At 47.5% G+C, this 9,728-nt stretch overlaps 1 pseudogene; it reads right to left on the bottom strand.

The window, feature by feature from the left end:
• Nucleotides 1–2,553: 2,553 nt before the first annotated feature.
• On the bottom strand, nucleotides 2,554–2,866 carry LOC118679038 (annotated as a pseudogene).
• Nucleotides 2,867–9,728: the final 6,862 nt, after the last annotated feature.

Raw genomic sequence — 9,728 nt, forward strand, 5'->3', positions numbered from 1 at the left:
AGGAGGCAGTTGATCGATGTTTCTCTCTCATCGATGTTTCTGACTCTCTGTCCCCCTCCCTTCCTCTCTGTAAAAAAATCAATAAAATGTATTTTTTTTTTTAAAAAACAAACAACCATGAAAGTTATTTCTGCCAGTTGCTCAGTGGGGGGGTCGGGGGTCCTAAGGTTAGTTTTTATTGTTTTCATTTGACGTTTGGGGCTAGTTGTTGGGTAAAATGCATCCCCAAAGTGCTTGGTCCTTAACAGACCGGAATAACTCATTTAACAGGCTCCCCATTTATCACTTTCCTCACAGATAACATGAAGGTTTTGGTGACAATGCGCTCCACTCCTGATGGTGGCAGGACTCATAAGTGTTTGCACTTCTGCCAACAGGGACCTGCAGTTTTGTAGCAAAAGAAAGGTTAAGGGGCAGCAGCTGCTCTTTGCGAAGGAGGCGGTGAGCTGAGAAAAAGGCAAAATCAGGGGTTTCTCATGGTTTCAGGGGCCTGGAGGTGGAGGCATAAAGGATGAGCCAGGGGGAGCAGAGTTCAGGGGGGTGGTGGCGCTCAGAGGCCTGAGCCTTGGGAATCTCGGCCCATTTGCCGAGGTGGCGGCAGCATCGATCCAACTGGAGAAGGTGCTGTAATGAAGGGGCAGCGATGACTCCCGAGGCTGGGATGGTTCTCAGGAGTAGGCTGAGATGAGCTTTTGCTCTTGTCCCACTGCCCGCCCGCTCTGGCCTCCAGTGGCCCCTCTGGCTCCCTGTGCCCCCCTCTAGCCTCACTCTGAGCCATGCCGGCCGCCCCTGGCCCCCTCTCTGGCCCCGGTTCCACACACTGACCGGCAGGTGCTGCAGAAATGAGAGTTGCGTGGTGGAACTACAGGTGTGACTCCGTCGCTGTGTGGGTGTTGCTGTGGACACGAACTGTTTCTTCTTACCAAGAAGTATTTTCTGATTATTTGATCGTGAGCATGGATTATCTTGTCTGTGGGTGTAGCATCAGGCCCCTCCAAGGCAGGGATGGTGACGGTTGTAGCAAAGGTTGGGAGAAGACTGTTTCTAACTCTGTGGAGGTGAGAAGGAAATATCTATTTGAGATGTGAACACACGTGACCTTGGCAGGGCCTGTGTCTACAGGAGATAACCCCAAAGAGATGCTTACACCTTTTTGGCAAACGCCTGTGGGTACGAGGGACTGGAAACAAGCAGAATGTCCCCACTGTGCACAGAGAAGGAGCTCTGTGACCCCAGCACGCTCTGCTGCCTCTGAGAAGAATTAGGCCCATTTGTAAGATGCGTTCTCCACAAGCATCACACCGGGAAAAAAGAGGCATCGATAGCTTCAAGCTGTAAATTTATTTTCTTTGTGTGTTTTTTTTTTTACTGATAACCAATCCCTGCAATTAATTTTAGGAAATAACATACCCTTTAGACCAGCCGTAGGCAAACTACGGCCCGCGGGCCGGATCCGGCCGTTCGGCTGTTCTATCCGGCCCCCGGAGCCGAAAGAGTGGAGGGTTCTCTTGCTCTCCCCTCCACTCCTTTACCAGCAGCAGCGTTAACATGGCAACGTCGGGAAACACGGCCACAGCTCCTTCTTCTGAGTCCAGTTTAAGAACCCATTGTGGCCCTCGAGTCAAGAAGTTTGCCCACCCCTGCTTTAGACCCATGGATGATACTAAATTATATATCCATATGGTATTTTAGCAGAAACAGGTTCTAAAAATCATACAACCATATAGATTAATGATATACATATCAAGATTAGGTTTCAAAATGTCTAAAATAAAATAAAATGTCGGTCATGGTTCTCATTCACTGCCTTGGCGAACAACAAAGAAAAAAAACAACACCAAATATCCCAATATTTACAGACATAGGTGTTTTCAAAAGGTCTTTTTCTGACTTTAGCAAAGAGAAACCATCCCAATTTTATTCTTTATTTGATTGAACTCTAATACATGTTAATACTATTTCTCCTACTGCAGCAAGTTCTCACTTTCTCAAGGCCTTTTCTTCAATTTTTCTAGAAATAAAATATCTCACTTCTAACCATCAAATTAAGATGTTATCCTCAGAGATATTATGTACCAGGTTGGTATATCCACATAGCTGCTTTCCATATTTCAGGCTAAGCAAAGACATGCATTTAGAGCTGTACTAATGTTATGAAAGCAAAAGACAATGCAACCGAATATCCAGAGAAATTATGGCCTTTCCATGCAGTGTTTGATGCTGAAAACAGTGATTTGGACATAGTGATTTTTATTCAAATACCATTCTGTTCACTTGTGGTCCAAGAACATTCAAATAATAAACCAAATGCCCTGGCTGGTGTGGCTCAGCGGACAGAGCGTCGGCCTGCGGACTGAAGGGCACCATGTTCGATTCCAGTCAAGGGCACATGCCTGGGTTATGGGTTTGAGCCCCATTGAGGGGGCGTGCTGGAGGCAGCTGATCAATGGCTCTTTGTCATCATTGATGTTTCTACCTCTCTCTCCCTCTCCCTTCCTCTCTGAAATCAATAAAAATATATTTAATAAAAAGAAACATGTTAAAAATTGGTCTTCAAACATTACAGCCAATGATGCCAATGCTTGCTGATGATCTCAGCGACACAAAACCACATCCACGCCTCAGTGGCCACCAAACCATTCAGCAGAGCTTCCTGAACGGTGACCTGTTTGAGGCTGTCAGTGTGAGCAACAGGTACTGTGTTTCAAACCCTGAATAACTGTGGGGATCTCAGCAGGGGTTGGTGGAATCAGATCAACCTTGGCACATGCCAAATCGTGGCCAATGGAGGCTTCCCATGAGTCACAGCAGCAACATTCACCGGCGTGGGGGCCGTCTTGGCGAGGTTTCGGGCAAACTGGGCCATGTTGCCATCGTGGATACTGCGGCCCGAACCACCAGCTGAATCAAGCTGTAAATTCAGTGCGCAGCTTCCACTATGTTCCAAAGACCAGCTCACTCATGCTAACAGCACCTCCTAATGCTGGAAGCGTTGTCAGCATCTTACAGAGAAGGAAACTGAGGCACAGGGAGATCAGCCCTCAGAAAATTGCCTCATCTGATGCACAAAAGATGGACACTGTGACCCCCTCTGGGACAAGCAGCTGTGCTTGGGGTTTACTTACTGTTGCTCCTTCACCTTCCTTTGTACTCTTAAAAATGTAAGTCTTAAATGTCATAAGTGAGCCAACAAAAACACAGTTAAACCTTTTTTGGGGTGCACTGCGACACCCTTTCCAGAAATCTGGGGCTCTCTGCCCCTGGGGAGAACCTAGTGGCTGGAAGAGCAGGCAGCTCTCACAGTTCCTTCCGGGCCTCTCCACAGCCCACTCCCCAGCCTGATCTACCCAGAGTGAGACGAACACAGAGGCTCGGGGCCCTGCCCGTTCCCTGGAGTCGGAAACCGTCAGCCTATGTGTGGCCCCTCCAAGGACCAGGATCCCCCGTGGGGCATTGTCTGTTCTGGAAACGTCCCTGATGGGAAGATGACCAGCGCTGAACCCCAGGCGCCTTTAGCCAAGTTATAAGAAGGTGCCTCATCTTCAAGACCTTTATGGACTAGAGAATTGTCATAATAAATATTAAAGAGGCCTAAAAACACTTCCAATAAAATCTGAAAACATTTCAGATTATAAGAACATTTGCAGTGTGAGGTTTGAGATGTGAAGTCATGGACCCTGTTCAGTGCACAACCTCACCTCTCAGGCCTTCCCCATCACAAGTCCATCCTGGGCCTGAGCTTCCCAGAGCCCCTGGGTTGACTGGAGCCAGCAACTGGGTGGTCCTGCCCATATTCTAGACGTCCAAACTGAGGTTCAGAGAGGGGCAGCAGAGGTCCCTACCCCCAGCCCACTTCCCCTCCACTCAGCCCAGCTCACTGGTCTTCCCCCAGCTCCCGCCTGGTTGCCACAGTGTCGGAGGAGATTTCTGAGAAGCAATTGAAAAATCTACACCAGCTGGCCCCTCCTTCCTCACTCTCTCTCCAGCTTCAAAGCCTCCTTTTGGGCAGGTAAGAGGGGCTTCTTCCTGGCCAGGCCACGGGGAGCAAAGGAGATCATGGAGACATAGGGTCCAGATAGTGGGTTCTGGGACCCCAACCTCACCCAGCAGATTCCCTGGGCTCCATCGCCCTGGGCTCCATCGTCCTCTCACAGTTCCAAGTCCAGGTGGGCTGTTTCCTGCCTCCCTGCCTTCGCACATGCAGTTCCCTCCACCTGGAATGCCCTTCCTCATCCTTCAAATCCCAGCTCGTCTGTAACTCCACTGGAGAACCTTCCCTGAGTGCCTTGGGGCTCCTCCTGCATCCTGCACCCTCCGCAGTCACAGTATTTTTCCGGATGATGCTCTCATGGGGTGGTGAGGTCTTGGGGATGCGAGCTTTGCCTCTGTGCCCCAGCCCCTGGCACAGACAGGTGCTCAGTAAATCTGGAAGGAAGTGAAGGAGGGAGGGGAGCAAAGAAACTCCTCCCATAGGATTGGAGAGGATCTGGATCGTCAGCACCTGGCACAGGGATGCTGGTCACGGAGCAAAGCCCAAGAATTAGCCCCCAAGGGACCTGAAAACAGGATTGGGTGATTTTCATGATGTCATCGAATGACTACGCTAATTGAGAAAGGAGTCTCGGCCTAGGGCTGTGCACCAAAGGGTTCTGGGTTTGATTCTGGTCAAGGGTACTGTACCTAGGTTCCCTGGCCCCGGCTCTGGTCGGGCGCGTGCAGGAGGCCACCAATCGATGTGTTTCTCTCACATCGCTTTTTCTCTCTGTCTAAAAGATCAACGGAAGCCCTGACTGGTTTTGCTCAGTGGCTAGAGTGTCAGCCTGCTGACTGAAGGATCCCAGGTTCGATTCCGGTCAAGGGCATGTACCTTGGTTTCAGGCATGTCCCCAGTAGGAGGTGTGCTGCAGGCAGCTGATGGATGTTTCTCATTGATGTTTCTAACTCTCTATCCCTCTCCCTTCCTCTCTGTAAAAAAATCAATAAAATATATATTTTTAAAAAAGATCAATGGAAAAATATCCTCTGGTAAGCATTAACAACAACAAACAAGCAAAAAACAAGAACAAGTCTCAGTGAGACTTTGTGGGGGTGAGTTGGAGTGGAGGGTGTCATTGTAACCGGTCAATCAATGCATCCAGACAGCCTGTCACTGCTTGAGCCAATCAAGCACAGACAGGGTTGAGTCACTTAGGAGTGCTTCTTCCAATCCTGCCGGCGGTCTGGGAGAGCAGCAAGTCATCCACCAAAATCTGGTCTGCACCCCACAAGCCAGCTGTTGATGTAGGGTAGGGCAAGGATTAGTACAGGCATGGGGAAGTAGGCTAGCAGGCTGGGGGGGGGGGATTCCATTGTTTGGGTACCAACGTTGTTAATCTTTCCATGATAATACAGGAGATAGCGGCTGGGAACATGGTTAATGACTCAGAGGCCTGCACCATGGCAGACATCTCAATGATAAGGTCCGTGGTGGCTGCCTGATCATATTTCCGCAGCATCATAATGAGTCGACCCTTCCAGGACCTTAGTGAATTCCAATATTGCTTCATATGTTCTCAGGTTACTTCTGGGACATTAAGCTCTTGTTACTGAGTACCTTTTTTTGCTAGTAAATTAGTTGTGAACACATTTGTTTTCCTGAATGAAAGATTCTAGTTAATACTTTGGCATATAAACACAGTGGTTTTGAAAACATGTTTTTGTAACTCAAAGGGTTCTGCTTGATTCCTGTGTCTGTCCCTTTCAGAATGAAAGATAAAATAATCCTGTAGAAATGTGCTAAAACCAATCATCCCTTACTTTGCGATTTATTAGAATGTAAGCAAAGAGAAGACTTATACATTGGTTTTATAGGATAAATGCTTATATTTCCCTCCCAGTAAGGCACTGATAATACTGTGCACATCTGTGGATCTGTATATTTATTACACTAGTCCTCAAAGGACGCTGTCAGCCAATTCCTGCGCAAAATGATCCTCTGCTGCCCTCCGGTGGCCATGCAAGGAATAACACTATGTGCCTCTGTCCATGGTGCTGCAATTCGAGGTAAAGCCCTGTGAACACAACCAAAAATTATACCCAGAAAAAATACCCGCACAAAATCATCATCGAAGCTGTCCAAGGCGCCAATCATTGTGTAGTCACGGCTCTGTGTTCTTCACCTCTTCCCGCCCTAGCTCTGCAAAGGGACACCCCTCCCTGTAGACTGCTGCACTGAGGTTCCTCTTATGGTAACGCACCCACCCTGCCTAATATGTTCGTTGGTGCCTTTTTATAAATCAAAAATATATTTTATTGATTTTTTTACAGAGAGGAGGGGAGAGGAAAACATCCCTCAGCTGCTTCCTGCACACCCCCCACTGGGGATGTGCCCGCAACCAAGGTACATGCCCTTGACTGGGATTGAACCTGGGACCCTCCATTCCACAGGCCAACGCTGTATCCATTGAGCCACACCGGTTATGGCTCGTTGGTGCTGTTTTTAAGTACAGTGGTGAGTGTATGTCTGGCAAGCAAATGCTCTAATCAGTTAGCCACACCAGCTACGGATTGTATGCACTTTTGTTGTTGTTATTTGAATTTATTTTTGACTCTAATTGACATACAATAATACATTACTTCCAGGCGTACGACATAGTGATTCAACATTTACATACCTTACAAAGTGATTCCCCCTAAATGTAGTTCACATCTGACTCGACTGCCTATGTTGCAGTTCCATCTCCATGATGTATTTCATAAATGATGTGATGGACTTTCCCAGCCCCAGTGGAGACAACCCAAGGCAGGTGTTGGCAGAAGAACAGCTGGATGCTAATGTGATTGAGAGGGACGAGGGGTTGGGTCGTGGAGCGGCGTGTGTGTGACTGCAACGCTTCAGGGGCTTAGGCTAGAGGAGCAGTGGCCCTTTGGAGCTGACTGGGGGAAGGAGGTGAGATGCAAAGCTGCTGTCAGAAGACAGGTCCTTGCAGAAGCTCCAGGGAGAACATCCCAGCCTTTTCTCTTGTCCTGAGATGGGGAGCAGCCTGGATTTCCCACAGGTCCCAGTGTGATCACAGCGGCCCTTATAAGGGGGAGGCAGTAGGGTCAGGATCAGAGAGATGAGGCTGTGCTGCAGGCTGTGGAGATGGAGGCCAAAGGAGAGGCATTTTTTTGGTGGTGGCTTCAGTGTCATTGTGGGCTCGTCCTCCTCATGGTTGCGGATGCCACGCACCAGGTCTTGCAGGTTCTTGTCGAACATGCGGTCAGTGTGCCCTTGAACATCTCAAGGGCCATAACGACAGTGGCCAGCGGGCTGGAGACCTGGGATACCTGATGCTGGATGGTGTACGGGGACCCAGGGGCCGGCCTTGCTCCCTGTGGAGGGCTGTGCCTCCGGCTGCCACTGCAGGGCGTGCAACCTGTGTATCTGGCAAACTGATGCACCACCGGCTACTGCTCCTATTCACTGTTAAAGATCTAAATTTGAAGCAAATTGTAGTAACCCTGAGTGGAATTCAACAGGTTCTCTTGTGCCAGAAGCTGTTCCATCCTTGCTTCTTGACACAGTTGCTGCAGGGAAGAAATATCTGCACAGCATATGTTCCAAGGGACCTGGCGTCTATGGCCTACTGTTTTTAATATGTTTGTTCCCCTTTTTAGTGCTATGTGTTCTTATCAGCTCCAACTCCCCAGGAAATGTTGTTTCCCCAGCTGGGAATATTTCCCTAGAGTTAGGGATGAACAGGACTAGGGAAGGGAATAAATCAGTACCCCCCCCCCCCCAGTGTTACAGAAATACAATGTACTGCTTATGAGGAACTCAGAGAAACTACCAAATGCTATACTCCTAAAAACCTGCCAATGCAGGGCGGTGCCAAGGAAGACCACCAGGAACGCTAAAAGAACAACTATCAAACAGTTAAGGAAATACCGCTGCAAACAATGCAGGCAGGCTCCTTATCTAAAAATCTTATTTGAGCTATGCAAGCAGAAAGCCTTCAACTAAGTGCCAGGGAGGTAGTTCATCACTGTAGCTAAGAACAATCACGCTTAAGCTACATAACCTTTACTTAGGCCATAGAATAGGAAAACCTCCTTCAGAGTTTTCCTCATAGCTTCACAGTGGAGCAATAGAATAGTAGCCTTAGAATTTTTTTTTAAATATTTTTATTTTATTTATTTATTTATTTATTTTTATTTTTATTTTTTTTAATTAAATCTTTATTGTTCAGATTATTACATTTGTTCCTCTTTTCCCCCCCCCATAACTCCCCTCCTCCCAGCTCCCGCCCCACCCTCCGCCCTCACTCCCCACCCACTGTCCTCATCCATAGGTGCACGATTTTTGTCCAGTCTCTTCCCGCATCTCCCACACCCCTTTCCCCCCCAAGAATAGTCAGTCCATTCCCTTTCTATGTCTCTGATTCTATTATGATCACCAGATTATTTATTCACTTGATTCTTAGATTCACTTGTTGATAGATGCATATTTGTTGTTCATAATTTGTATCTTTACCTTTTTTTTTCTTCTTCCTCTTCTTAAAGGATACCTTTCAGCATTTCATATAATACTGGTTTGGTGGTGATGAACTCCTTTAGCTTTTCCTTATCTGTGAAGCTCTTTATCTGACCTTCCGTTCTGAATGATAGCTTTGCTGGATAAAGTAATCTTGGTTGTAGGTTCTTGGCATTCATCACTTTGAATATTTCTTGCCATTCCCTTCTGGCCTGCAAAGTTTCTGTTGAGAAATCAGCTGACAGTCGTATGGGTATTCCCTTGTAGGTAACTGAGTTTCTTTCTCTTGCTGCTTTTAAGATTCTCTCTTTGTCTTTTGCTCTTGGCATTTTAATTATGATGTGTCTTGGTGTGGTCCTCTTTGGATTCCTTTTGTTTGGGGTTCTCTGCGCTTCCTGGACCTGTAGGTCTATTTCTTTCACTAGGTGGGGGAAGTTTTCTGTCATTATTTCTTCAAATAGGTTTTCAATATCTTGCTCTCTCTCATCCTCTGGCACCCCTATAATTCTGATGTTGGTGCGCTTGAAGCTGTCCCAGAGGCTCCTTACACTATCTTCATATTTTCGGATTCTTTTTTCATTTTGCTTTTCCAGTTGGGTGTTTTTTGCTTCTTCGCATTTCGAATCTTTGACTTGATTCTTGCGCTCCTCTGGTCTGCTGTTGGGTGTCTATATAATATTCTTTATTTCAGTCAGTGTATGCTTAATTTCTAATTGGTTCTTTATCACAACATTGAGGGTCTCATTAGATTTCTTGAGGATCTCACTACATTTATCGGCGGTCTCACCAGTCTTTTCGAGGGCCTTACTAAGTTTATCGGCAGCTTCTAGACAGTTCTTAAGAGACCTTAAAAGTGTGGTTCTGAACTCAATATCCTCCATTGACAGTTTTGTCCTGTTTCTTTGTCTCCGCATTTTTTATGCTTTCTTGGTGCACCCCCTAGTGGTCTTTGTCCGCAGTCTTGTTGCCTTTAAGCCTTGATTGATGTCGGCAATACTGGGGTGATTTGACCTCCAGGCTAACTGGCTATGAGAGTCTGCTGTGTCTGCAGTGGGAGGGCTTCTGTGCTGGATCTCTAGGGCGGTGCTAATCTAGCGTTTGCCTGAGGCTATCCGGCAAATGGTTCTGTGCAGGGCTTGGGCGGGGCGGGTCCCCAGGGATCTACAGGGCAGGCGGAACAAGCAGTTATGGCGGCTCTCAGTTCCTTCCCCAGGGGCTCTGCCTCTCAGAGCCC

The sequence above is a fragment of the Myotis myotis genome, unplaced genomic scaffold (assembly GCF_014108235.1).
Source record: "Myotis myotis isolate mMyoMyo1 unplaced genomic scaffold, mMyoMyo1.p scaffold_m19_p_22, whole genome shotgun sequence".
Classification (NCBI taxonomy): Eukaryota; Metazoa; Chordata; class Mammalia; order Chiroptera; family Vespertilionidae; genus Myotis; species Myotis myotis.